Below are 25784 nucleotides of genomic sequence, written 5' to 3'. Positions count from 1 at the left end.
ATGGTACATCCTACACCTTCAAAAGCATGGCCACCTATGAAAACAGCTGTGTGATCTACCAAATTGGCTGCAGCCACTGTGCTGTCTGTGCACATGAATATCCGCCATGAAACTGTAGCCAAAAGGCAGCTGGTCCACCCAATTCCTGAATATGCTGCCCAGCCCAATGTGCTTCACTTTAATGACTGGTTCACAGTCTGTGCCATTGGCATGTAGATTCTTCCTACCAACACCAGCTTTTCTGAATTGCTCAGGTGGGAATTCTCTGTACTACATATCCTTCTTTCTCATAACTCCACTGGCCTCAGTCTTTGTTAGTCCTTGTCCACCACCTATCTGTCTCCTTCCCAGCTCTCGCTCCAATACTTCACAAGCCTTCTGCACTGCCAATGCACCTACTTAGTTCTTTCCTCTACTCTGCTTCCCTCCTCTTCCTTCGTCCCCCTTTCTGCATCCCTCTCCCCACAAACTGTCAATGCTGAACCCAGCAGCCCTATTCTGTCCCCACCCTCACCCTCCTATCCCTCCACCCTGCTATCCCTCCACATGTCCACCCCATGCCTGTTCCTTACCCCCACAGTCTACACTCAGCCAGCATGCTGCTCACATCAGACACCACTGCAATCAGGCCTTAGTGCCAACAGACAGTGGCCATGAGAGTGAGAATTGCCATTAGTGTGAGTTTTCCACTTCTGAAGAAGTATTTTGTCTGAAAGCTGAAATATTTCTAGCATTCTTTTTCATTGTTCCGTCTGTTGCCTAATGCATCCTCTATGTGGTGAGTAGGAGTCTTACCCTTTCCATGTTACTGTTTTTTTTAATTGACTTCTGGTACCTGAATCTTACTTTTAAGTGTATACAGGGTGAAGTGAAATTCATGCACACGGGCTTCGCAGTGCGATTCGTCACATGCCAGCAACAAAAAAATGTCTCTCACAAAGTTTTGTCCTGCGAGCACATCAAGCAGAAAAAGGACTTTAAAAAGTGGCAGTCTGGCAACACTGTAACCTCATGTATGGTAACTGCTTCTGCCAGCTCAAATTGGTTGTGGTGTACAGTTGGTGCAGTGGATAGAGTTTTGGGTGAGCATGCAGGAGGTCGAGGTTTTCAATCCTGGGTTGAGGTATATGTTTTTTATTTGGTAAATGTAGTCTAGGTGTTACGGTATCTGGCATCTTAATTGTCAACAGCGATTGTAGCAAGTTCTCTAGAAAACATTTGCACTTACATACTAGAATCGTAGAAATGGAAGATTTGTCACCTTTGAAAGAAGCCCTTTCCACGTTGTGAACGTGCATTTATTCACACCACTTCATCTACTAGATGTGAAACCTGTTTTCTTTGTACCCTTCTCCAGTGGTCCCATAGATTAGTACCAACTATTATTCTTGCTTCCTTGAGGTCCATTACATTTCGTTAATGCCATTAGGACTAGCAACATGCTTTGAAAATAATGTCCAAACTCAGTTACTATTTGTGTTATCACCATGGTCTCATTAATTATGCCTTTCAACATTGAGTCCGGTAACCACATGCTGTTCAGTATGTATGTCAATGCATTATTATTATTACTTCTTTACTTTCTCAGACGTTAAGTCTGGTTAAAAATGGAAAGTGACGCAGACCTTGATCAAGCATGACTTCCTTTTAACTGTGCGGTACATGTTATATTGCATTTAGGAACTTTCGGGTAATTGAACACGTATCAATAATTACGGATTTCTGTAGTTGTATATATAAGTTTGGATGTAGCTGTATTGCATTGATGTACTGGTGGATATTGTGTGGTATGACTCCTGTAGTTGATAGTATAATTGGTATAATGTCAACTTTATTCTGATGCCACATGTCCTCGACTTCCTCAGCCAGTTGGATGTATTTTTCAATTTTTTCTCCTGTTTTCTTTTGTATATTTGTTGTATTGGGTACGGATATTTCGATTGGTTGTGTTAATTTCTTCTTTTTATTGGTGAGTATGATGTCAGGTTTGTTATGTGGTGTTGTTTTATCTGTTATAATGGTTCTGTTCCAGTATAATTTGTATTCATCATTCTCCAGTACATTTTGTGGTGCATACTTGTATGTGGGAATGTGTTGTTTTATTAGTTTATATTGTATGGCAAGTTGTTGGTGAATTATTTTTGCTACATTGTCATGTCTTCTGGGGTATTCTGTATTTTCTAATATTGTACATCCGCTTGTGATGTGATCTACTGTTTCTATTTGTTGTTTGCAAAGTCTGCATTTATCTGTTGTGGTAGTGGGATCTTTAATAATATGCTTGCTGTAATATCTGGTGTTTATTGTGTGATCCTGTATTGCAATCATGAATCCTTCCGTCTCACTGTATATATTGCCTTTTCTTAGCCATGTGTTGGATGCGTCTTGATCGATGTGTGGCTGTGTTAGATGATATGGGTGCTTGCCATGTAGTGTTTTCTTTTTCCAATTTACTTTCTTCGTATCTGTTGATGTTATGTGATCTAAAGGGTTGTAGAAGTGGTTATGAAGTTGCAGTGGTGTAGCCGATGTATTTATATGAGTGATTGCTTTGTGTATTTTGCTAGTTTCTGCTCGTTCTAGAAAGAATTTTCTTAAATTGTCTACCTGTCCGTAATGCAGGTTTTTTATGTCGATGAATCCCCTTCCTCCTTCCTTTCTGCTTAATGTGTATCTTTCTGTTGCTGAATGTATGTGATGTATTCTATATTTGTGGCATTGTGATCGTGTAAGTATATTGAGTGCTTCTAGGTCTGTGTTACTCCATTTCACTACTCCAAATGAGTAGGTAAATAATGGTATAGCATAAGTATTTATAGCTTTTGTCTTGTTTCTTGCTGTCAATTCTGTTTTCAGTATTTTTGTTAGTCTTTGTCTATATTTTTCTTTTAGTTCTTCTTTAATATTTGTATTATCTATTCCTATTTTTTGTGTGTATCCTAGATATTTATAGGAATCTGTTTTTTCCATCGCTTCTATGCAGTTGCTGTGGTTATCCAATATGTAATCTTCTTGTTTAGTGTGTTTTCCCTTGACTATGCTATTTTTCTTACATTTGTCTGTTCCAAAAGCCATATTTATATCATTGCTGAATACTTCTGTTATCTTTAGTAATTGGTTGAGTTGTTGATTTGTTGCTGCCAGTAGTTTTAGATCATCCATGTATAGCAAATATGTGATTTTGTGTGGGTATGTTCCAGTAATATTGTATTCATAATGTGTATTATGAATACACGGAGGGGTATCTGTTGAGAGGCCAGACAAACGTGTGGTTCCTGAAGAGGGGCAGCAGCCTTTTCAGTAGTTGCAAGGGCAAGAGTCTGGATGATTGACTGATCTGGCCTTGTAACAATAACCAAAACGGCCTTGCTGTGCTGGTACTGCGAACGGCTGAAAGCAAGGGGAAACTACAGCCGTAAATTTTCCCGAGGAAATGCAGCTTTACTGTATGATTAAATGATGATGGCATCCTCTTGGGTAAAATATTCCGGAGGTAAAATAGTCCCCCATTCGGATCTCCGGGCGGGGACTACTCAAGAGGACGTCGTTATCAGGAGAAAGAAAACTGGCGTTCTACGGATCGGAGCATGGAATGTCAGATCCCTTAATCGGGCAGGTAGGTTAGAAAATTTAAAAAGGGAAATGGATAGGTTAAAGTTAGATATAGTGGGAATTAGTGAAGTTCGGTGGCAGGAGGAACAAGACTTTTGGTCAGGTGATTACAGGGTTATAAATACAAAATCAAATAGGGGTAATGCAGGAGTAGGTTTAATAATGAGTAAAAAAATAGGAGTGCGCGTTAGCTACTACAAACAGCATAGTGAACGCATTATTGTGGCCAAGATAGACACAAAGCCCATGCCTACTACAGTAGTACAAGTTTATATGCCAACTAGCTCTGCAGATGATGAAGAAATTGATGAAATGTATGATGAGATAAAAGAAATTATTCAGGTAGTGAAGGGAGATGAAAATTTAATAGTCATGGGTGACTGGAATTCGTCAGTAGGAAAAGGGAGAGAAGGAAACATAGTAGGTGAATATGGATTGGGGGGGAAGAAATGAAAGAGGAAGCCGCCTTGTAGAATTTTGTACAGAGCATAACTTAATCATAGCTAACACTTGGTTCAAGAATCATAAAAGAAGGTTGTATACCTGGAAGAATCCTGGCGATACTAAAAGGTATCAGATAGATTATATAATGGTAAGACAGAGATTTAGGAACCAGGTTTTAAATTGTAAGACATTTCCAGGGGCAGATGTGGATTCTGACCACAATCTATTGGTTATGAACTGCAGATTGAAACTGAAGAAACTGCAAAAAGGTGGGAATTTAAGGAGATGGGACCTGGATAAACTGAAAGAACCAGAGGTTGTAGAGTGTTTCAGGGAGAGCATAAGGGAACAATTGACAGGAATGGGGGAAAGAAATACAGTAGAAGAAGAATGGGTAGCTCTGAGGGATGAAGTAGTGAAGGCAGCAGAGGATCAAGTAGGTAAAAAGACGAGGGCTAATAGAAATCCTTGGGTAACAGAAGAAATATTGAAGTTAATTGATGAAAGGAGAAAATATAAAAATGCAGTAAATGAAGCAGGCAAAAAGGAATACAAACGTCTCAAAAATGAGATTGACAGGAAGTGCAAAATGGCTAAGCAGGCATGGCTAGAGGACAAATGTAAGGATGTAGAGGCTTGTCTCACTAGGGGTAAGATAGATACTGCCTGCAGGAAAATTAAAGAGACCTTTGGAGAGAAGAGAACCACTTGTATGAATATCAAGAGCTCAGATGGCAACCCAGTTCTAAGCAAAGAAGGGAAGGCAGAAAGGTGGAAGGAGTATATAGAGGGTTTATACAAGCGCGATGTACTTGAGGACAATATTAAGGAAATGGAAGAGGATGTAGATGAAGATGAAATGGGAGATAAGATACTGCGTGAAGAGTTTGACAGAGCACTGAAAGACCTGAGTCGAAACAAGGCCCCGGGAGTAGACAACATTCCATTAGAACTACTGATGGCCTTGGGAGAGCCAGTCATGACAAAACTCTACCATCTGGTGAGCAAGATGTATGAGACAGGCGAAATACCCACAGACTTCAAGAAGAATATAATCATTCCAATCCCAAAGAAAGCAGGTGTTGACAGATGTGAAAATTACCGAACTATCAGTTTAATAAGTCACAGCTGCAAAATACTAACGCGAATTCTTTACAGACGAATGGAAAAACTGGTAGAAGCGGACCTCGGGGAAGATCAGTTTGGATTCCGTAGAAATGTTGGAACACGTGAGGCAATACTAACCTTACGACTTATCTTAGAAGAAAGATTAAGAAAAGGCAAACCTACGTTTCTAGCATTTGTAGACTTATAGAAAGCTTTTGACAACGTTAACTGGAATACTCTCTTTCAAATTCTGAAGGTGGCAGGGGTAAAATACAGGGAGCGAAAGGCTATTTACAATTTGTACAGAAACCAGATGGCAGTTATAAGAGTCGAGGGGCACGAAAGGGAAGCAGTGGTTGGGAAAGGAGTGAGACAGGGTTGTAGTCTCTCCCTGATGTTATTCAATGTGTATATTGAGCAAGCAGTAAAGGAAACAAAAGAAAAATTCGGAGTAGGTATTAAAATTCACGGAGAAGAAGTAAAAACTTTGAGGTTCGCCGATGACATTGTAATTCTGTCAGAGACAGCAAAGGACTTGGAAGAGCAGTTGAACAGAATGGACAGTGTCTTGAAAGGAGGATATAAGATGAACATCAACAAAAGCAAAACGAGGATAATGGAATGTAGTCAAAGTAAATCTGGTGATGCTGAGGGGATTAGATTAGGAAAGGAGACACTTAAAGTAGTAAAGGAGTTTTGCTATTTAGGGAGTAAAATAACTGATGATGGTCGAAGTAGAGAGGATATAAAATGTAGACTGGCAATGGCAAGGAAATCGTTTCAGAAGAAGAGAAATTTGTTAACATCGAGTATAGATTTAAGTGTCAGGAAGTCGTTTCTGAAAGTATTTGTATGGAGTGTAGCCATGTATGGAAGTGAAACATGGACGATAACCAGTTTGGACAAGAAGAGAATAGAAGCTTTCGAAATGTGGTGCTACAGAAGAATGCTGAAGATAAGGTGGGTAGATCACGTAACTAATGAGGAGGTATTGAATAGGATTGGGGAGAAGAGAAGTTTGTGGCACAACTTGACTAGAAGAAGGGATCGGTTGGTAGGACATGTTTTGAGGCATCAAGGGATCACAAACTTAGCATTGGAGGGCAGCGTGGAGGGTAAAAATCGTAGAGGGAGACCAAGAGATGAACACACTAAGCAGATTCAGAAGGATGTAGGTTGCAGTAGGTACTGGGAGATGAAGAAGCTTGCACAGGATAGAGTAGCATGGAGAGCTGCATCAAACCAGTCTCAGGACTGAAGACCACAACAACAACAACAACAATGTGTATTATTTAGCATGTTGGATAGTGGGTTCAGGGCAAGACATAACCAGAAAGGACTTAATGAGTCTCCTTGGTATATTCCATGCTTTATCTGTATTTGGCTGTGATATGATATTATTTGAATTTGTTTGATTATTAAGTGTGGTTTTCCAATTTTTTCATTACTATGTTTAGGAACTGTATCAATTTAGGATCTACTTTGTATATTTCCAGTATTTGTAGTAACCATGAGTGGGGTACACTATCAAAAGCTTTTTGGTAATCAATGTATGCGTAGTGTAGCGACCTTTGTTTAGTTTTAGCTTGATATGTCACCTCTGCATCTATTATCAGTTGCTCTTTACACCCTCGTGCTCCTTTGCAACAGCCTTTTTGTTCTTCATTTATAATTTTGTTCTGTGTTGTATGTGTCATTAATTTCTGTGTAATGACTGAAGTTAATATTTTGTATATTGTTGGTAGGCATGTTATGGGGTGATATTTAGCTGGGTTTGCTGTGTCTGCTCGATCTTTAGGTTTCAGATAAGTTATTCCATGTATAAGTGTATCAGGGAATGTGTATGGGTCTGCAATGTGACTGTTAAATAATTTAGTTAGATGTGAATGTGTTGAGGTGAACTTCTTTAGCCAGAAATTTGCTATTTTATCTTTTCCAGGGGCTTTCCAATTGTGAGTAGAATTAATTGCTTGGGTGACTTCATGTTGCAAAATTATCACTTCAGGCATTTGTGGTATCATCTTGTATGTGTCTGTTTCTGCCTGTTATGTTGCTCCAGAAGTGTTCCATGTCTGTTATGTTTGGTGCATTGTCTATTTTAATGTGTGTGTTATCTATTGTCTGGTAAAATCTCTTTTGGTTTGTGTTGAATGTTTGGTTTTGTTTCCTTCTATTTTAACTTTTTTTGTATCTTCAAAGTCGTTTGGCCAATGCTTGTAATTTCTGCTTCTTTTCATCTAATTGCTCTATCGCTTCTTGTTGTGAGATTTTACCTAACCTTTTTCTTTTTTTTCTGACATTTCATTTCTTATAAATTGTGTTAGCTGTCCGATGTCTTTTCTCAGTTTTTCTATTCTGATCTGTAGCCTGTGTTGCCATGCTGGTTTTGTGGGTTTCTTCTGTGCATTGGTTGGTTCTGATCTCTGCCTAGTGTGTATATTTAGTGTAGTGAGTGCTCCTATATAAACAAGTAGTTGTAACTCTTCCATAGTTGTGTTTTCATTTATTTTGTTGTGTATGATTGTGTTGATAGTTTTTATTGTTGTTTTGACTTGTGGGTTATTTGGCAGTCTATGCAAGAATGGTCTAATGTCTGTATTTGTGTCTTTGTATTCTATATATGTCAGCTGAAGTTTTTCTTCTATATCTAACATGTGTGTCACTTCGTGTTCTATTTGTGCTTGTTCTGGTGGCTGTCTTAAGATTTCGTTTTCCTCTGATTGTTTAATTGATGCGTGTCGTTCTTTGTTTGTTTGCTCTGGGATGTTTGAGTCCATTACTGTATTTTCTTCTTCTTCTTCTTCTTCTTCTGATTGCACATTATTTTGTTCCAGTATCTGTTGTACTTGTTGTTTGATGTTTTCTAATTCTGACTGGGGTATTTGGATTTAAATCATTTTCCAGTTGGCTAGCAGCGTCGTTACCATTGTGGACGGGCATAGGGTTCAGGCGTCGTCCCTGACCATGACAGCGCTTGTCCGAGGCTTCTTTAGTTCTGTCCTGAACCAACTAATCACACTAAAAGGGGGGTTAGCCCTATTAGTGGTTTGTTCTTTTCGTCGCCTTTTACGACTGGCAGACATACCGGAGGCCTATTCTTTTCCCGGGCCTCCACGGGGTTTATTTTTACTATTATTATTATTATCATCAATGGGATTGTGGAAACATCACGTCTATTACTGTTAGGGAAACAGTGTAATTCGAAACTGAACGTTTCACAATTAGCGGTGTCGGGATGAATCATGAAGAAGACTATCTGTCAGAGGGGTAATGCATGTTAGATGCAACAGCGTGCAGGACTGACGACATGTTTATACTGCATGTGCTGTTCACAAGACAGAGAGTAGTTGCGAGTGGAGTGACACGCCTGTGACAGACTCCAATGTACAAGTGTACACGTACCCAATTTTCTCATTGTAAACCTGTAAACCAGTGTGGCAGATGTATGGCATGCACAAACAATGAATATGTGGATATGTTCCTGTTCCTTGGTGCATCTGATAACCGGGCTGGTGTTTCAACTCGTGAATAAGCTGCTAGATATCCTCGTCAAAGCCATCCAGAAAACTATGTGTTTCATCATCTGGAGCTGCACCTTCGGGAGTCAGGTTTTCTTCTTCCACAATCACTTGACAGAGGTCTTCCACAGACTCGCCATACTCCTGCTACTGAGGTAGCTATTCTGGAGGTCATACACCAAGAACCTCAGCGAAGGACATGTAGTGTAGTAAGACAGCTGCGTTTCTTACAATGCAAGGTCGTTAATGTGCTGCACTACCATGGACTGCACCCCTATCATTATGCTGTCATGCAACACCTGCACTCTGCAGATCGCCATCAGCGGATGCAATTCTGTGAATGGTTCCAACAACAAAAGGAAGCCAACGATGACTTCGTGAACACTGTAAATATGGTTGGATGAAGCAGCATTCACTCATGAGGATGTCTTCAATATGCACAGTGCTCGCTATTGATGTGAGGTTAACCCACACATCACCCACAACTGTCGCTATCAAGTTTTCTTTGGTATCAATTTCTGGGCCGGAATATTGGGCACAGGTGTTTGGGTCCCTACATGTTGGCTGACCTGTTGACTGCACGAAAGTATCATGCATTTCTCTCAAACTATCTGCCTGATGTGCTGGAAGATGTTCCAATACATGTTCAACAGAGGATATGGATCTGACATGATGGTGCACCTCTGCACTCTGGAATTAATGTGCAACAGTATTTGGACACAACATTTCTAGGGAAATGGCTCGGATGTGGAGGTCCAATTGTATGGCCACCTCTTTCACCTGACCTAAACCCCCTGGATTTCTTCCTGTGGAGACACCTGAAGGAGCACATGTACTCTACTCCACCAACGAATGTCGAAGAATTGCTAGCACATATTCATGCTGCTCTTGTTACTGTGGATGCAGCTTTGCTGCGAAGGGTCCAGAGCTGTGTGATCTGCCGGGTTGTGCAATGTTTGGACATGCAGGAAGGTCGCTTTGAGCATCTTTTGTTCTGAGGACAACATACTCTGTTGTGAAGGTTGTGCAGTCATTAATATGGATATTATTATTGTCACTGGCTGCTAATGTGTGACATCTGAGCGCTCATATTACATGTAGTAGATGTTATGTTATTGCTCTGTGCTATCATCTTTAACATCTCGAAACTGATAATGTTTTTGTAGTTATTCTGTCCTATGACAGGGCATTTGTTTCAACTGTCTGGTTCTTATCTGTCTAACCCCATATTTCTAATGTTCAGTGTTACAAAATGTTGTAAATTTAGGTTACATGTGAACTAAGAAACATTGTATATTACAGTATGAAACATCGGAATGAAATTAGCAAATAAAAAAAGTGCACCCCAACCCAGGATCGAACCCTCGACCTCCTGCATGCTAACCCAAAACTCTATCCACTGCACCAACTGTACAGTAGAACTGGTATGAGGTGACAGGGGTTATTACTGTACATGTGGTTACAGTGTTGTCAGATTACTACTCTTTAATGTCCTTTTTCTGCCGGATGTACTCGTCAGATGAAATTTTGTGACAGACTTTTTTTTATCGCTGGCATGTGAGGAGTCATGCTGTGAAGCCCAAATGTGCGAATTTCACTTCACCCTGTATAAGAGTATTCTCTTAGCTCGAAAGTAGAATGCTGGAAAAGAAGTCTGGCCACCTTATTTTATAACATGTGTCAACTGCTGTGAAATGGTATTTGTAGTTGTCCGCAGGTGGAAGGAGACCTACATGTACATCAACCTCTACATGGATATTCTGCAAGTCACACTTGAGTCCCAGGCAGAGGGTTCACTGAATCACCTTCACAATAACCCTCTATTATTCCACTCTCTAAAAGCGCGCAGAAAAAATGAATGCCTGTATCTTTCATGGGGGCTCTGATTTCCCTTGTTTTATTATGGTAATCATTTCTTCCTGCGCAGGTCAGCATTGACAAAATATTTTCGCATTTGGAGGAGAAAGTTGGTTATTGAAATTTCATGAGAAGATCTGCCCGCAGCGAGAAACTCCTTTGTTTTAATGATTTCCACCTCAAATCCTGTATCCTGTCCTTGACACACTCTCCCGTATTTCTCGATAATACAGAATCTGCTGCCCTTCTTTGGACTTTCTTGATGTACTCCGTTAACCCTGTCTGGTAAGGATCCACACCACACAGCAGTACTCCAAGAAAGGACCTACAAGTATACTGTAGGCAGTGTCTTTAGTAGATCTGTTGCATCTTCTAAGTGTTCTGTCAGTAAAACAAAGTCTTTGGTTGGCCTTCCCCACATCATTTTTTGTGTATTCAGTTTAAGTTGTTCGTAATTGTATTAGTATGTATTAGTTGAATTTACAGCCTTTAGATTTGATTGCTAATGTGTAACCGAAGTTTAAGGTTTCCTTTTAGCACTCCTGTGTTTTGGTAAAATGCAGTGTATTGACTTATGCTGAGAGATGTTGCCCCATAGTGTTAACTTTGTGCCTGTCACAATCCTGTGGAAGGGTCAACCAATAAATGCTGTAGCTGTGTATTTGCAGTCTGTGTGGTGGCAAGTTCTGGGTGGTCCATAGTATTTGCCAAACTACAGATGCACAAACAGTAATCATCCACATTTTTTTCTGCTCCTTTTATGCAGGACACATCTGTCGTAAGCTGGCTGACGGGGGAACACTTATCAGTGTGTTCTGGAAAGTGGAGACTGTTGGTTTTTGCTCAGTGTAAATTCTCACAGGGTGTGGTTGGATCTATTTAACAGCTTCATAAATTGCAGGTAGTTCTCTGTCATACACATTTCACCACAGCTCCACTGGAAAAAAATATTATGGTTGCCATTGTTGGTCAATTTGTTGGTGTACGCCTGCATATATTGTTGTTTGGCTGATGTGTACAACTCTTACCAGAAGTGCAAGTATCACTGGGTGAGCGAGGAGTATTGCACTAACTCGGTTCCCCTGAAGATTGCGGATAACTTTTTCCATCTCCAAGGCCCACTTGAGGAATCCTTGGCCTATGATGCTGTGTCCTGCAAGTGTATCTGGAAGTGGTGTTTGTATAGCTGCTGTTGCCTGGAGATGGTGGCGATAAAAGTTGACTACTGGTATTCCCAGGAAGCATCGTAATTGCTGGTAGTCTGTCTACTTTGGAAGGGTTTGTAGAGCTACTGTTTTCTCCAGTAACAGGCAAGTGCAATCTGCTGAAACTGTGTGTCTAAGGAGGTCCCTTCTGCTTTTCTGATGATTCATTTATCTTCTTTCTGCACTGTAGTGTTGTTAAGTAACTCCTCATACACTTCTTGCATATGTCACTCATGAAATTGAGAAAACTGGAATGTTGTCCAGGTATGCAAAGCAAAATGGAAGCTCCTTTAACACTTCCTCTGTAAAATATGCCCCATCTGTGTGACATTTTTGAGACCAAATGACGTAAATAAATTTTCACATATGCTGAAGTTTGTAAGCACTGCCATCTTTGGGATGTTGCAGGGTGCCACAATTATTTGGTTGTATGCTTTGAAGCACTCTATGACACTGAAAATTTTTGAATGGTCTAATGTACACATAAAATCTTGAAATTTGGTGTAGGGTACCTGTCTGGGAATGCCCAGGTGTTTAAAGTGAGGTAATCACCATAAGCTGTCTTTCTTGTGGCCAAGGTGCAAAGGTAAAGAACAAAGTCTGTCAGAAAAACAGGTTCTCCCAGCATGGGGCATCTCTTTAAATATGGCCTTTGTTTTTGTTAGGTGCTTCAGTGCAGTTTGTATGTGTGCTGCAAAACAATTCGGCACTGTGCCATACAGGTATGATGCACAATGTTGTGCTTACTGCTGCACTGTGCTGGTATTCTAAATCGGTCTGAGACTTCTTCTGTGGGCTATCATAAGTGTTGGTGCTATCTATGCTCTGTACCAGGTGTGACCCATAATTAAAGGCTCTGAGGCAGAGCCACTCTTAATAAATATTAAAATAAATTTTCCAATAATGTAAAAAATAAAATAAAATTACCAGAAAACATCACACATTTCACACACAGATTTAAATAATACCAGCCAAGGTTTCTGGAACTTGATATAAGTGATATCAAGCAATGTTTTTCAAACAGCTAGTAGCGAGTCTTCAAGGCTGTGCCTTGAAATGCCACTTAGCTCTATGTAACAGAGGTTTGGGGGCATGGCTTCCTTGTAGTACAGTGCTTATGGGTGTCCCAAAGACTCTCATGTTTTAGCCTGAGGATGTCCTTCCAACCTGCACACAATTTTCACATTCCACTGCTTACATCAAAAGGGAATGACCAGAGTTGCTGAAATTTCGCTGTTGAATCCCTGTCTCTATATTCCTCTATTATGCTTTGGTGTGTCATTAATTGATGTTTTGTAGTATTGCTTTGATAGAGTTTTAAACAATTTTTTTATATCTGCCATTGGGTATTCTATCCACCATTGGAATAAGTTTGCAGATGTCTCACCAGAGTGCACTACAGTGTAGTAACATGAGTATGACCACCTAGCGAGAGTTTCACGAATGACTAGATAAAAGTGCAAGAAATATACCCCATATTCAAAATATGACCTGTTACTTTAGTTTCTTTGCTTGTTGATTGTGGGTAATATGCATTATTAGTAAGTTTCTTTTTGTGAGTGCATTATGCAATTTTTGGGGGTTTTGCTTTCTTGCAATTAATAGCAGCATACCATGAGTTCAAGAACAACACAGTATAGATTCAGTGTGCAATTGATCAGGTAAAATTTTGGAACATGCAGTTAAAATGAAAGTGAAGGAACTTGGTGCGGCCAGAGTCGATGTATACAAGAGTAAAGAACAAAAACGGTGTAAATTCGGGTAAGGGTATACATGAAATTTTGACACGGAAATGTACAATGTAGCTGAGTGGTTGTTTGTGCTATATCATATCTTCATGATACACAGCTGTAAATACACCAAATAGAGTGTGTAAATTACCATGGCAGTTAATCGGATTGCTCATGTCAGCCAATCGCAGCACAAGATCCATGATGTAATGGAAACATCATTGTTTTGTCATGCAAACTCATAATGCCGCAGTTTGAGTGTACAAAACATTAAATGTCTGAAGTTCAGAAATCAAAATACAAAAAAAATATTAAGCATGTAGTGACCTTACATGCGCCACATTAAAGATCTCTTCAAAATGCATGTTTTAGTATGATCTGTTTTGGTAAAATGTTGGGAAATGTGACATTGGTGGCTTTGATATTATTTTGTAGCTGGTTATGAAACAGAAAGAAGATATAGTATGTAAACGTTGGCTAGAGTTTGATATTGCAACCCCCTCCCCCCTGAAATCTTTAATTGCGGTGACCACCTGATCTGTAGCTTAGCCCAAGGTCTAGGTTAGTTCCTATGGATAAATGTCGCAGCCTTCTCTAATATGGGGACCACTAGCCACGCCTGCTCTGTACTATGCTGTAAGCGGAGCATACCCATATGCCAGTTACTGTGCTACCATCAATGGTATTCTGTAATCATGCTGTCGTCAAATCTACATTAATATACAATGAAGAAGGAAGTCAGTGTCTAATATTGATTTGGTGATGTCGACAACTACAAATGTCTAGGTGCAGAGGATGACAAGCTCTAGGCACGAATGTTCATTTGGCTTATTGTCAGGTTCACACTGGTTTGGTAGCATGCTGACCAGCTGTTGCAGCCCAGTTTGTTTACTGCTGTGTCACGATATTCTGCCTGTCTTGCATCTTTGTGGCAGAGGGCACTTTTTGTTTGACTTGTGAAATGTTACACTTAATCTAGATTGTGAGTGTCCTTTAGGTAGAAACCTGGTTTTGTGTATTTCGGCGCTTGCCGACTAAAATACATGTGGACCAGCAAACAATAGTAAGCCAATAATCTTAGTGTTGCAGAGCTGTAGTATGCCATGATTGTAGCTGTTTACTAGGTCCTCCCTGTTGCTACTACTCTCAAACCTGTTCGGCCAGTGTCTCCACTGTGGCACGTAAAGCCAGAGTTCTTCAAAAACGCGTGATGGAGTTGGGGGGGGGGGGGGGGGGGTTCATCTCTTCAGACTTGTTCAGCATATGCTGGTGCGTCATATGCCGATGATGTCACTTCAAATTTAGCTGGTGACTCCAATTTAGTGTATATTTCATCAACCACTTTTAGCAACTTGTCTATTGGTTGATTGTCATCCAGTACCAATGCTACTTGCAATTGTGGTAGTAGCTGTGTTGTCAGATATATAACAATAAATCGTCCAAAACCTTAATTGTGTCAGTCATACCCTGTAGGTGCCACCAAAATTCTGTGAGAATTTCGTCACTGTTTTTTCTTGATAAAGCACTTATTTGCGCTTTTGGTCAGGCAATTTGATGCAGCGAGTAATTAATTCAGCTTTCAGGATATGCTTGATGACATGGCAGGTGCACAATAATGTGTGGCTTCTTGTACTGGTCTAAATTGCCAGTAATTAGTGTAAACTCTGCCATGATCATTGGTAACTTCTTTGTGTGCAAAAATATTTTCTGTGACTGCACACCAAATTTGTGTTTGACTGGACATAAACTATAGGGCCCGTAACTGGATGTGCAGCACAGAAGAACATCATGAACTGACACACAGGCAGTTCATTGCTCCTAAGTGTAGTTGTAGAATGGAAGAGATCAACAGAACAGTCAACATTTTCAAATCTAGCTCAACATCATCTCCTGGCTTATTGGAAAGGTCAAATGCCCAATGATGTGTAGTTGACATTGTTGTCTGTGTTTGTTGAATTGAGGTGGAATTGTGCACTGTATTAGCATTCAGTTCTATGCACTGCACAGTGTCCACTTTTTGCATTGCAGGAAGGGGGAGCTCCAAAACCTGGATTTCTTTGTGAACTTCTTGAACCTCGTGAACTTCTTGAACCTCGTTGTTGGTTGTACACAATTGCTTATAAGTCTTTTCCATTGTTGTGGCATGTTATTATGTGTTGACAAAATACATTGTCTATACTTATACTTGCTTCTTTATTATTGGGGTCATTAATTATTAGCCCAGTCAACAAAGACCAAAAAAGATCAAAAAGTAGGAGAAAGATCGTGTAGTAACAAATTTTTGTACAGTGATAGGAGGGGGAGTGTCATGAATATTTACAAAAAATCCCCACCACTGGGGGTGTGAATGTGGTGGTGGAGGGTGGGGGTATTTAAAGGACATTTTGTTGTACGTTTTCTTAAATAATTTAAAAAACATACCTGTTGATGAAAATGTTTCCCTGTAGAAAATTAAACTACTTTAAATGTCCTGCAAAACTGTCCCTTTCATTAATTCTCCAGAAGTAATAGTTTCTGCGTAGCAGGGAATGGAAAAATTGCAGATTATTAAGAATAGTGTCTTAATGATATAAGTTACTTTTTGCTGTTACATGAAGTGGATTAAGAAGAAATATTAAATGTGTGTACCACATGTAAGTGCGTTAGAGCCATATTAAGAGATAAATTATATTATGGGTGTGTAACGGAATGGAGTGAGCTAAGCAGATGATCCAAAAAATGCACCTTCCAATATGGAAAACTACATATTTTCCAACATGCAGTGAAGTCTGTCCTCCAGGAGGCATATGAAAAATGATAGACAGCAGCAAGGAGCGACATTTACCAATCCAATTCTTGGCCAACCAACACTAAAATGGTCACTGACAATGTCACACATGCAGATTACACATTTTTCAGCCATTAAGTATAAGAGTCACTTTTACATAAAAGCTGGAAAGAAGTGCTCCTTTCAAAAACTGAAAATAACTCCATTATATAAGCACAAGCTCTGTCAAGTTACTTTGTCTGCTCCTCTAAGAGAATTCGACAGGAAGATGCCGTACAGGATCACTAAGAATCAATTTTCCCTCTAGCAGTGTTAAATAGGCACAGAGATTTAAATACATTTTCTCCATTTGTGTTTCTTGTGTTATTATTATTAGTAGTCATATCTATATTTCATGTAGTGTTAATGTACTTTGTGAAAAATAAACACCAGCTGGTCATATCTGCGCATTGCTCCACCAGCAGTTCCTAAGGCACGCTGTGGGGGTTCAATATAACTTTGTGAAACACCCTATAGTTGCTCCTTGTGACATAGTGAGGACCCAGAGTGGGGTGTCATCTGCTCACTTTTCAGTTTGCAGACTATGAAGCAGGGAATTACATGACCGCAATACGGTGACCTACCTTCCCTCGTTCTTCTACCCTCTCCCCCCTGTTACAACCCCAGAATACAATTTATCCATTACTACAGGTCTACTGCACTTAGAAATGGTACACACATTTAATATTAGTCCTTAACCCACTCATTTAACAGTAAATAATAATTTTGTACCACTAAAATACTATTTTTAATAATCTGCAGTTTTTCCATCCCCTGCTAAGTGGAAACAATTAGTCCTAGAGAAAAAAATGAGGTGAAACTTAATGTAGCTTAATTTTGTAGTGGGAATCATTTTCTTTAGAAGCTGTTATTTTCAAATTATTAAGGAAGAACTTAAAAAAGCGTCTTTCAAATGTCCCCCCACCTCCATACTCACACCCCACTGGTGGGGATTTTTAGTATGCTGATCATGACATTGCCTTCTACCACTCTAAAAAAATTTTCAACTACACAATTTTTTCTTCCTAATTTTCCTTCATTGACTGGACTATTATGTGTGTGAAGTTTACAAATCGTGTAAAATAATTACATAGAATTGAAGTATACACAATTACTTTTTATTCATTCAAATACTTATCAATAAATGAACAAAGATAACTTGACACGCAGAGTAATTTCAAAGATACACCTTGTACCAGAAGTAAAACACACTACAGTTGGTTTCTGGATCAATTATTCCCAAACAAATAATGTTAGTTTGAATGGAACATATGCTGTGTCTACCACTTCTCAATGTTACTAAATATTTTGGCTAGAACACCATGGCAACCTGGACTGCAAATCACTGCATCAACAGAAAAGTAAAATGCTGCATTGTCACAATATGATGAACTCATCACATGAAACAGAAAGCAAACAAATTGTGTGAATAAATTGAATTAAAGCTACCATAAATATATTACAACAAAACTTTATAGATGTTTATCAAATGTCACTGAAGTGAAAAAGATATCAGTGATTCTATCAATATACATAAGACTACAGAATTGACATTGTAACTCAATAATCATAAAACTGAATTTATAATTCTAGAGAGGAAATTCAATGAAATTAAGGAAAACTAAAGTTACTTGCAGTTGACCTGCACTACTTTCAGCAAATCTTACAAAAGCAATTACTCATTCAACCAGGGTTAATAAAATTAAATGTATTGAAGAAATCATGTGACAGAAAGGCTTAGAAAGATCTGCCGCAGGTGCAAGAATTAATAAAATAAAAAGGGCATATTGTTTAACTAAAAATGTTTACAACAAAATGAGCATTTTATTATAGTTTTAAGGCCAGAGTGTTTATTTGTATATGAGTGCATAGAAAGGAAATGGAATATGAAGAGCATAGAGGTACTTGATAGGTGGTTCAGAAAAATGATGGGTGCAACTCAAACAAAAGACGGCTGGGAAAAGTTATGGAACTGGACCTTAACCTCAATGGTGTGTTTGATTGGAGCAAAGCGGAACATATTACTAAAGCATGACCGGTTTATTTTGAACATGAAAATTTAATTGAACAAACACATGTTGTACACTCTTAAAAAGGAAAAAAAGGAAAATTTTCTTTTAATTTTAGGAAACATCTGTGGCTATGGTGCAGCAACCTTAGTGTAGGTTGCAAATGACAGCAGAAGCTTTATTTATGGAATTTGACCATTTGATGTATCTTTAAAATTTGTTTGGGAACTACAGATAATGCATTAGTGGTCATAAGTAGTCAGACTTTTGAAATGCAAAGGCATGCAGCAATGCTAAGATAGGGCCATACTTATAACCTTGAAACATACATATTGCAACACAAAGTGTAGTAGACATGAATACATAACAACATATATGTGCATGCTATGTAAGACTGACAGACTACATAATTTGCAACCTTCACTGTTTTTCATACTGGAAATATCCGTATCTTAATGACTGTTAGTTAACTAATACATGCCCCTTGCTTACTCCATAGAACAGGAAACCTTAAGACTTATTTTTATTTTTTATATTTTTTAATTTGTTGTTTATTTATTTTATATATATCAGTCGATAAAAACAGAACCCTTATAGGATCACTTTGATGTCCACCTGTCTGCCTGCCCTGTCTGCCCAAGTCTTAAGAGCCCTTTTTTTTTCAGGAGTTACAATAGCAAATGTGAAATTACCCAAAAAATTTAAACTTGAAACTAAAATTTTGGTTAGGAAAAGTATGGAGGCCATGACAGTGAGATGAATCGTTAATAAACCAGTGGCTGCTTCTACAAAAGACTATGAGTAAGAAGTGAGGCCAAAAATATTTCATTACAATTTATCAACTACTGTTTTTGAATATTTTGACAGCATTGATGTCCCAAATTTGTATCTTTGTTTTTAACAGTTACTACTATTGCCATCTCTGCTCTTCTTTATACTATTCGTATAATTTGTACTTTTCAATTTAACTTATATCTGTAGATTTTTATCATCTTTTACTTCTTTACAGCTGGATACCAGATTGTATCATAATGGTACGTCGGTTTGTTGGATGCCTTGCTACAGAAGTTGAGTACGAAGATAGAATGATGAGATTATTGACAACATGTATTGGACTGCCTCAAAAAAATAGTGTCTTCAGATATCATTCAGAAGAGTCCTTTCTATTGTGTTTAATACTTTCTTCTAATTTGCTCTGATGGTTCTATATGTTATATAAAATATTGCAACCTTTGTATGAAATGTAAAATTAAATTATGTAAGGTGTGGACTGATTGTGGGTGATCACTCTGTCAGCATTTTATGCAGTCTCTGTGGGAAGAATGAAGTTAATTGCATCTTTGACAAAAGAGGCTGCATTTTACAAACAAAAGTGTTAACTTTATTAGCTTGTAAAGCTCCTGTTTCATTATGTGTGTCTGTCCACATTGTAATTGTTGTCACAATCATGCAGGTGTCTTTTTTATTCTTGTTCAGCAGCTTTGTTAATTGTGTGATAAGCAATTCACTGATCACTGCCATTGTAATATGAGATTAAAACAAGTACATAGATTAACATTATGAATGTTACTGAGTCTGAATTTTTTACATTAGTTTTGATCATTTTTGTCAGCATAGTTGTCAGCTGTCAGATATGGGATTAACATTAGTGTCAGTTTTGTCAGCACCAAGTTTGTAAGCTGGTTGTTTGAACTATACATTAACTGCAGTTTCTTTAATCCTTTGTCATTCATTATTGTCCATATTTTGACTTGTGGTCTTTGAGGCCAGCAGCTTTCTTAAAGTTGTCATATATCTTTTGAAATTCAGTTGAATTAATATATTTATTAGTAGCTTGATATAGTGATCGCACAGTTGTGCCATGCTTGCGCGTAAAAAATGTTTGTTAACAAAATTTTTAAAATTGTAAATGTTTTGTTAGTTTTATTCTTGATATTTATAGGGATTTTCAGTTAACAAGATTTTACCAAAACATCAAAAGTTAAATGTTGAGCAGCAACAATAGTCCGTTGATGACTGGTGACATTATAAATCTGATAAAATGTAGATAATTTAAATTTGCCATTTATATCCAGTTTTGCATCACTTCATTGAGAAGTAATTTTTATTTAAACCTATTTGTGTGTGTGTGTGTGTGTGTGTGTGTGTGTGTGTGTGTGTGTGTGTGTGTGTAACAATAAAGACTGCAACAGCAAAGTTTTTTTTTTTCTTTTTCTTGTATTCTGTTCTAGAGATATTTAAAAACTTGAAACAATAGAGAAAACAAGGACAAGTGTGGTACTCAACAATGGATCAAAAAGTGAACAAATGTGTGGGAATGTACATTTATCGAAAATGTCTCCTCAGGGCTTTGGAACTAACAAAGATGGTGCTGTAGACATTCTGTTTAATTGCACTGTTGTAATGGCAGTTACAAATAGAAAACCCAGCCAGAGTTAATTTAACTATGCAGAAGGAGGACAGCCAATCACTCTGTAGTTGTACTTGTAGGCAATGAATAAAGGAAACTGAAGATAATTTGCAGGTTTTTTAGACTCAGAATTCATCAGTTCCTTTCTTATGCAGACTGATGATATGCTCTTAACATTGGTAATTACATGATGTGTCTAAATAGTAACAAAGACAGCCAACTTGTTTTTATATCATAGCCTGTGCCTTTATCAAGTCTGCTGGAATCCCTCCAGTCAGATTGATTACATGCATAATCCTAGTTCTCCTTTGTAAATTTGAAACTGATCTATTTCCTTCTAACATTTGGATGTGTATCCATGAGTTGCCTGCATACTTTACAATTAATTTCCTGTAATTGTGCATTCGTGTTGTTCTAATGATTGCATAATGTAATAATGACTGTTTCTTGTATCTTTGTCTCTATTGTTATCAGAATATTTCATGAGATATTTATTTATATATCAAGTATTTAAAAGTGATCATAAAAAAAGAAATAGAAATACAGAGATCTATTGTTTTGGCATACCATAATTTGTTGTAGATAGCCTGTCATAACAAAAAAGGGGAAAGGAAAAGAAAAACATATGTTTATTTTGGATATCTTTAGATGTTTTTTCCACATCACAGTACTTGGCTTTAGTATTTATTTCCCACTTGAATTTCCTGTGTAGTTTCCTGCACAATAAAGCACATTTTTGTAAGTTGTAGTCTGTAAACACAATGTATGACGTATGTGTGATTTTGTACCATCAGTTTATTTTTAATTTTTTTAAATTGAAAATGTAAGCTGTAAACTACCTAAGAATAATGACTTTCTTCGAGTGAAGCAATGACAAAGCTGCTGTTTTGGATAGCCCCAGAAGTCTATAATGTTTAACAAAATAATATGCTCCAATGTCTCACAGAACCTTGTTTTTAACCACTGGGATTATGATGTTATAAAAGTCATGTAAGAAACTTGCTAATAATGGGTTGTAATACCATAAACAGATAAGATAATTATGTGCACAACAGAGGGGAAATGGTTCCAACGGCGAGAAGTAAATAACAAGTTTACAATATGTTGAAGAAGATGGATCACTAAATACGAAGTAAAAGAAGCAGTGAACAAAGAACGAAGATGAGATGGTTGGGGGACAGAAAATGCTTCGCTCTGAATAAAATCTATGAGGTGGAAAATGTTTGGCTTTCAGACAAAGTGCTTCATCATAGCTCACAAATACAAACGGCAACTCGCTCGCACATATTCACTTAGGAGACTGCAGTAAGTTACTTGTGCAAATTTGTTAACTGTGATGGATGGCTTTGTTCAGAAGTTAAACATTTTGTGCCTTAAGGATGTGATTCAGAGCTAAGTGTTTTCTGCCCTTCTTACATGCTTGTCCATTACTCAGTGTCTCTTCTATTTGGTGAGCAGTGATCTATCTTCTTTTTCATATTATAAATAATATGATTGGAGCTTATGAAATAAAATTTGTTTCATGCTACAAAGGATAAAATAAAACAGTGTCAACAGCTCTTTTTCATGGCTGTCTGACACACCGTTCTTTTTAACTTGCCCCCTTTTTGGTTTCATAAATTTTCTTAAAGAGAGAATGGATGCTATTTTGTTAAAAGATGAACATTCCATTTCTTTTTTTATGGCTATTAGTGAATTTTTATGTTATATTGTGTGTATGAGATCAGCAGTTAAATGTTTCATTGTTTGTAGAGATACAAACTGTCAGTGTGCAAAGACTTTTGAATAATGGTTGCCATTCCTCTCCCCTCCCCATCTTTCTCATGTTTATATATAGTATTTTAAGTGAATAACACAAAATTATATAGTGCGTGGAATAAACTTTTGTAAATACTCAAAAAAATAAATTTAAAAAAATTGAAGTAGATAGGTGATGAAGACAGATACTATCACTACCAATAATTGTGTGAGAGAGGTAAACACAGGCCATATGTAAATTGTTGATAAGCTTACGGATAGTGTGCTGCTTCATTTCTAGATATAAAACTGTATCAGAAGGAAATCCAGTCGAGGGAATTAATAAATTATGAGAACTAACTTCCAACCAGTTCTTATCTTCAGGAAGGGAAATATGTAGTACTGCTGGATGCACATAAAAGTAAAAGTGGCAACACTATCCTGTTTTTGAACTAATAGTCCTTCCTCAGGGGGGGGAGAGGGATGCGTTGGGGACGGTTGAAGAGAATGGCATGTCACTCAAGGCAATATGTAAAGGCAGTCAAATGTGAAGACGGGGAGAAAAAGTATTATTGTGCACATTATTCTTGCAGTTGGTAGGTTAATGTCTGCCATTCCTGTTCAGTGATTTAAGAAAAGTTTTCAAAAATATTTATTCACAGAAACATCAACCAAACAATTTTACACTGTTTATGGTTTCAACCATGCAATAATCATCTTCAGATCATTAAATGTTGTAACAGCATATTCAAGTTTATATGATCCACAATTTGTTGGTGAGTGCATCAGTGCACAACACTTTTGGATATTCTTAAATGATTTCATTCATTAATCAGATATGGAGAGAGCTCTAAAAACGAAATCATAGTAGGTGCAACATGTAACATACAAAAAAAAAAAAGTTTTCTTGGCTAATGTATATTTTGGTGTATTTAAGCAATTGCAGTATTCTGCAATTTTTTATAGGTGCATACATGTATAACTGCAAATGTTAAATCTTTATGCTGGGATGTTTTGCTAACAGTTTTGACAGGCTGTCACATACTGCCATTGAAAATGTAATACTGTTGCAAAGACTCAAGGCCTTGACACTGATATATTCAAAAAATTATAGTGAATCCTCATCTGTAGTGTTGTTTCATTTCTAGTCTTTATTTATTTTATGAAGACTATGGCCCCATTATTGATTCTGTGTAATTTTCTGTTGCATGTTATAACATAGAGCTCTTCAATATTTTCCAGTATTATTTATTGTTTCCATAGAGGGAAGTCAGCTCTGGTGTAGTTACTTTTTTCTGTAAGGATGTTAATTTAGTATGATTCTTCTGCAACCACACTGCCATACAACCACTGATTAAAGAGTTGCGCAATTTTGTAAAATTATTGAAAATATTTCTCACTGGCTTTCTGTTTGACATGGTTGACTTCATACTGTAACCTGGAGCTGGACTTCCCCACACTGAACTTTGTATGATCTTATAGAATTTTTTTAGTCTCCATGTTGTGCATGATTCAAAGAAGTTCTGTTCTGTCATAAACAGTTGTGTAGGTGAGGTGTTAGCAAATAATTAAACATAAAATGTTGGTCACTTTGTACTCAAACTGACAAAAGTTGCTATTATTTATGTGCCATAGTGCAAAACTGATCAACATAATTTATTACACACAGAAACAACATTTACACAAATAATGCTGGCAAACTAGATAAGTTATTTCTGTGTATTACTTATGTATGTATTTATTAAAAGATCAACCAGTTCGTTATTGCCTTTTTTACGTGTACAACAAACCACCAGGAACCAGAATTCAGTGAATGCTCAGCTGTAGCAGAAACCATTTGCCATAATTACAATAGTTTAATATCACAGACTCGTTATTTTTGGTCACAAATTTCAATGTATTATAATGGAGTGATTATTTATTTTTACTTTTATGAGGATAGGGTGGTTATCATTTCACCATCTTGGATCTATTCTCTTATAGGTTGTGTAAAAAAAACTCATAAACTGTTTAATATTTATTATCAGTGTTACTATAAGTGGGATGTACTACCATATTTTATCTATTTCTGCCCAAAATGAAAAGGTGTTTAAAACCCTTTGTAATTGTATTCATTGACTTATCAGTTTTAAAGGATATCTCCATATTTCTCATGTATACATATTGCACATTAAAAAAAACCTTGTTGCTGACAAATTCCTAAATTATAGTGCTTTATACAAATACAGTGAACATTGCATAATTCTTCACTGTAGTGTGTTCGTGGTGTTGGATATTAGTGTTGTGCACAGGTTTCTATCTTGGTAGCATCAAGTTTTCATATTGATAAAACTTGGCAATGAGCTTAAAATTCAGATGTTTTCCTACACCTCAAAGGTGGACATTGTTGTTGTTGTTTCTTTACTGAGACATATTAAAATAAGTTTCTGTGAAGGCAACATTTTGTATGAATATTAGCCATTGTGTGGTCTTTAAATTAATGGTTCCCTCCATAAATCCATGCCATAATATGGAGTGCATGTTCTTTAAATAATTGGCCCTTAGAGGTGTTGTTATACATTTGTACTTATTAAAGGTTAAAGTTTCAGATTGTGTGTGGAAACATTAAATCATTTTGTCCTTTTTAATTTCTGTCCTTTCATTTTTGTGACTCAGTAAGAATTTACTTTTATGTAGGTTATAGAAACTGCACTTGATTGAGAATAAATCCAATATTGTGGGACCACCTAATTCACGTACAGTTCTCATGTATTTTGACATTTTCTTAGCAATAATTCAGATACAGGCTATACTCTTTCTGTCTGTTGAATTATAAAACATTAATTTTTCTTGTAATATTTTTTTTTTTTTTTTTTTTTTTTTTTTTTTTGTAAATGCTGAAGGAGCCATTGTTACGACATAGCTACTTCAGTGAAAATTATTGTCAATGATTTAAATCATATATGCAAGTACCTGTAAACAATCATATTCACAAATAAAGAATTGTTATTTATTATTCAAAGTTAGATTCTTTAAATTTTTAGTATTATACACACTGTTTTTAATAATAATTAAGTCTTGATTATCCAATCTTCGGTTATCCGACCTTCTGTGTTAGCCGACCCTTTCACCACACCGGCCGTGCGCCAGCTGACGACAAGTCAGTGACTAACGTGTTGTTTGTTGATACTCAGTTCATTGTCACCATCTGCTACTCCTCAATCCTCAGTGCTAACTTGGATCTGTAGTGGAGTGGATGTGTTGCACTTTGTTTATTGTAAAAATTTGTGGTAATGGCTTCAAAACGGAAAAAAGGTGGTCGTTTCAGTGGAAGAAAAACTCAAAGTTTTAAAAAGAATAGACAATGGTG

General features: G+C 37.3%; 1 protein-coding gene across 11 annotated transcripts in view; it reads left to right on the top strand.

Annotated features, from left to right (window-relative positions):
* LOC126481648 (MAGUK p55 subfamily member 7) overlaps nucleotides 1-25436 on the top strand; it is a 270264-nt gene extending 244828 nt beyond the window's left edge. For all 11 annotated transcript variants that reach the window (XM_050105568.1, XM_050105560.1, XM_050105567.1 and 8 more), the window contains one exon: nucleotides 19298-25436. The gene's annotated coding sequence lies outside the window, so the exon portion shown is untranslated. The remainder of the gene's footprint in view (nucleotides 1-19297) is intronic.
* Nucleotides 25437-25784: the final 348 nt, after the last annotated feature.

Source organism: Schistocerca serialis, chromosome 5, assembly GCF_023864345.2.
Source record: "Schistocerca serialis cubense isolate TAMUIC-IGC-003099 chromosome 5, iqSchSeri2.2, whole genome shotgun sequence".
NCBI lineage: Eukaryota > Metazoa > Arthropoda > Insecta > Orthoptera > Acrididae > Schistocerca > Schistocerca serialis.
This window is presented reverse-complemented; position numbering and strand designations above follow the sequence as displayed.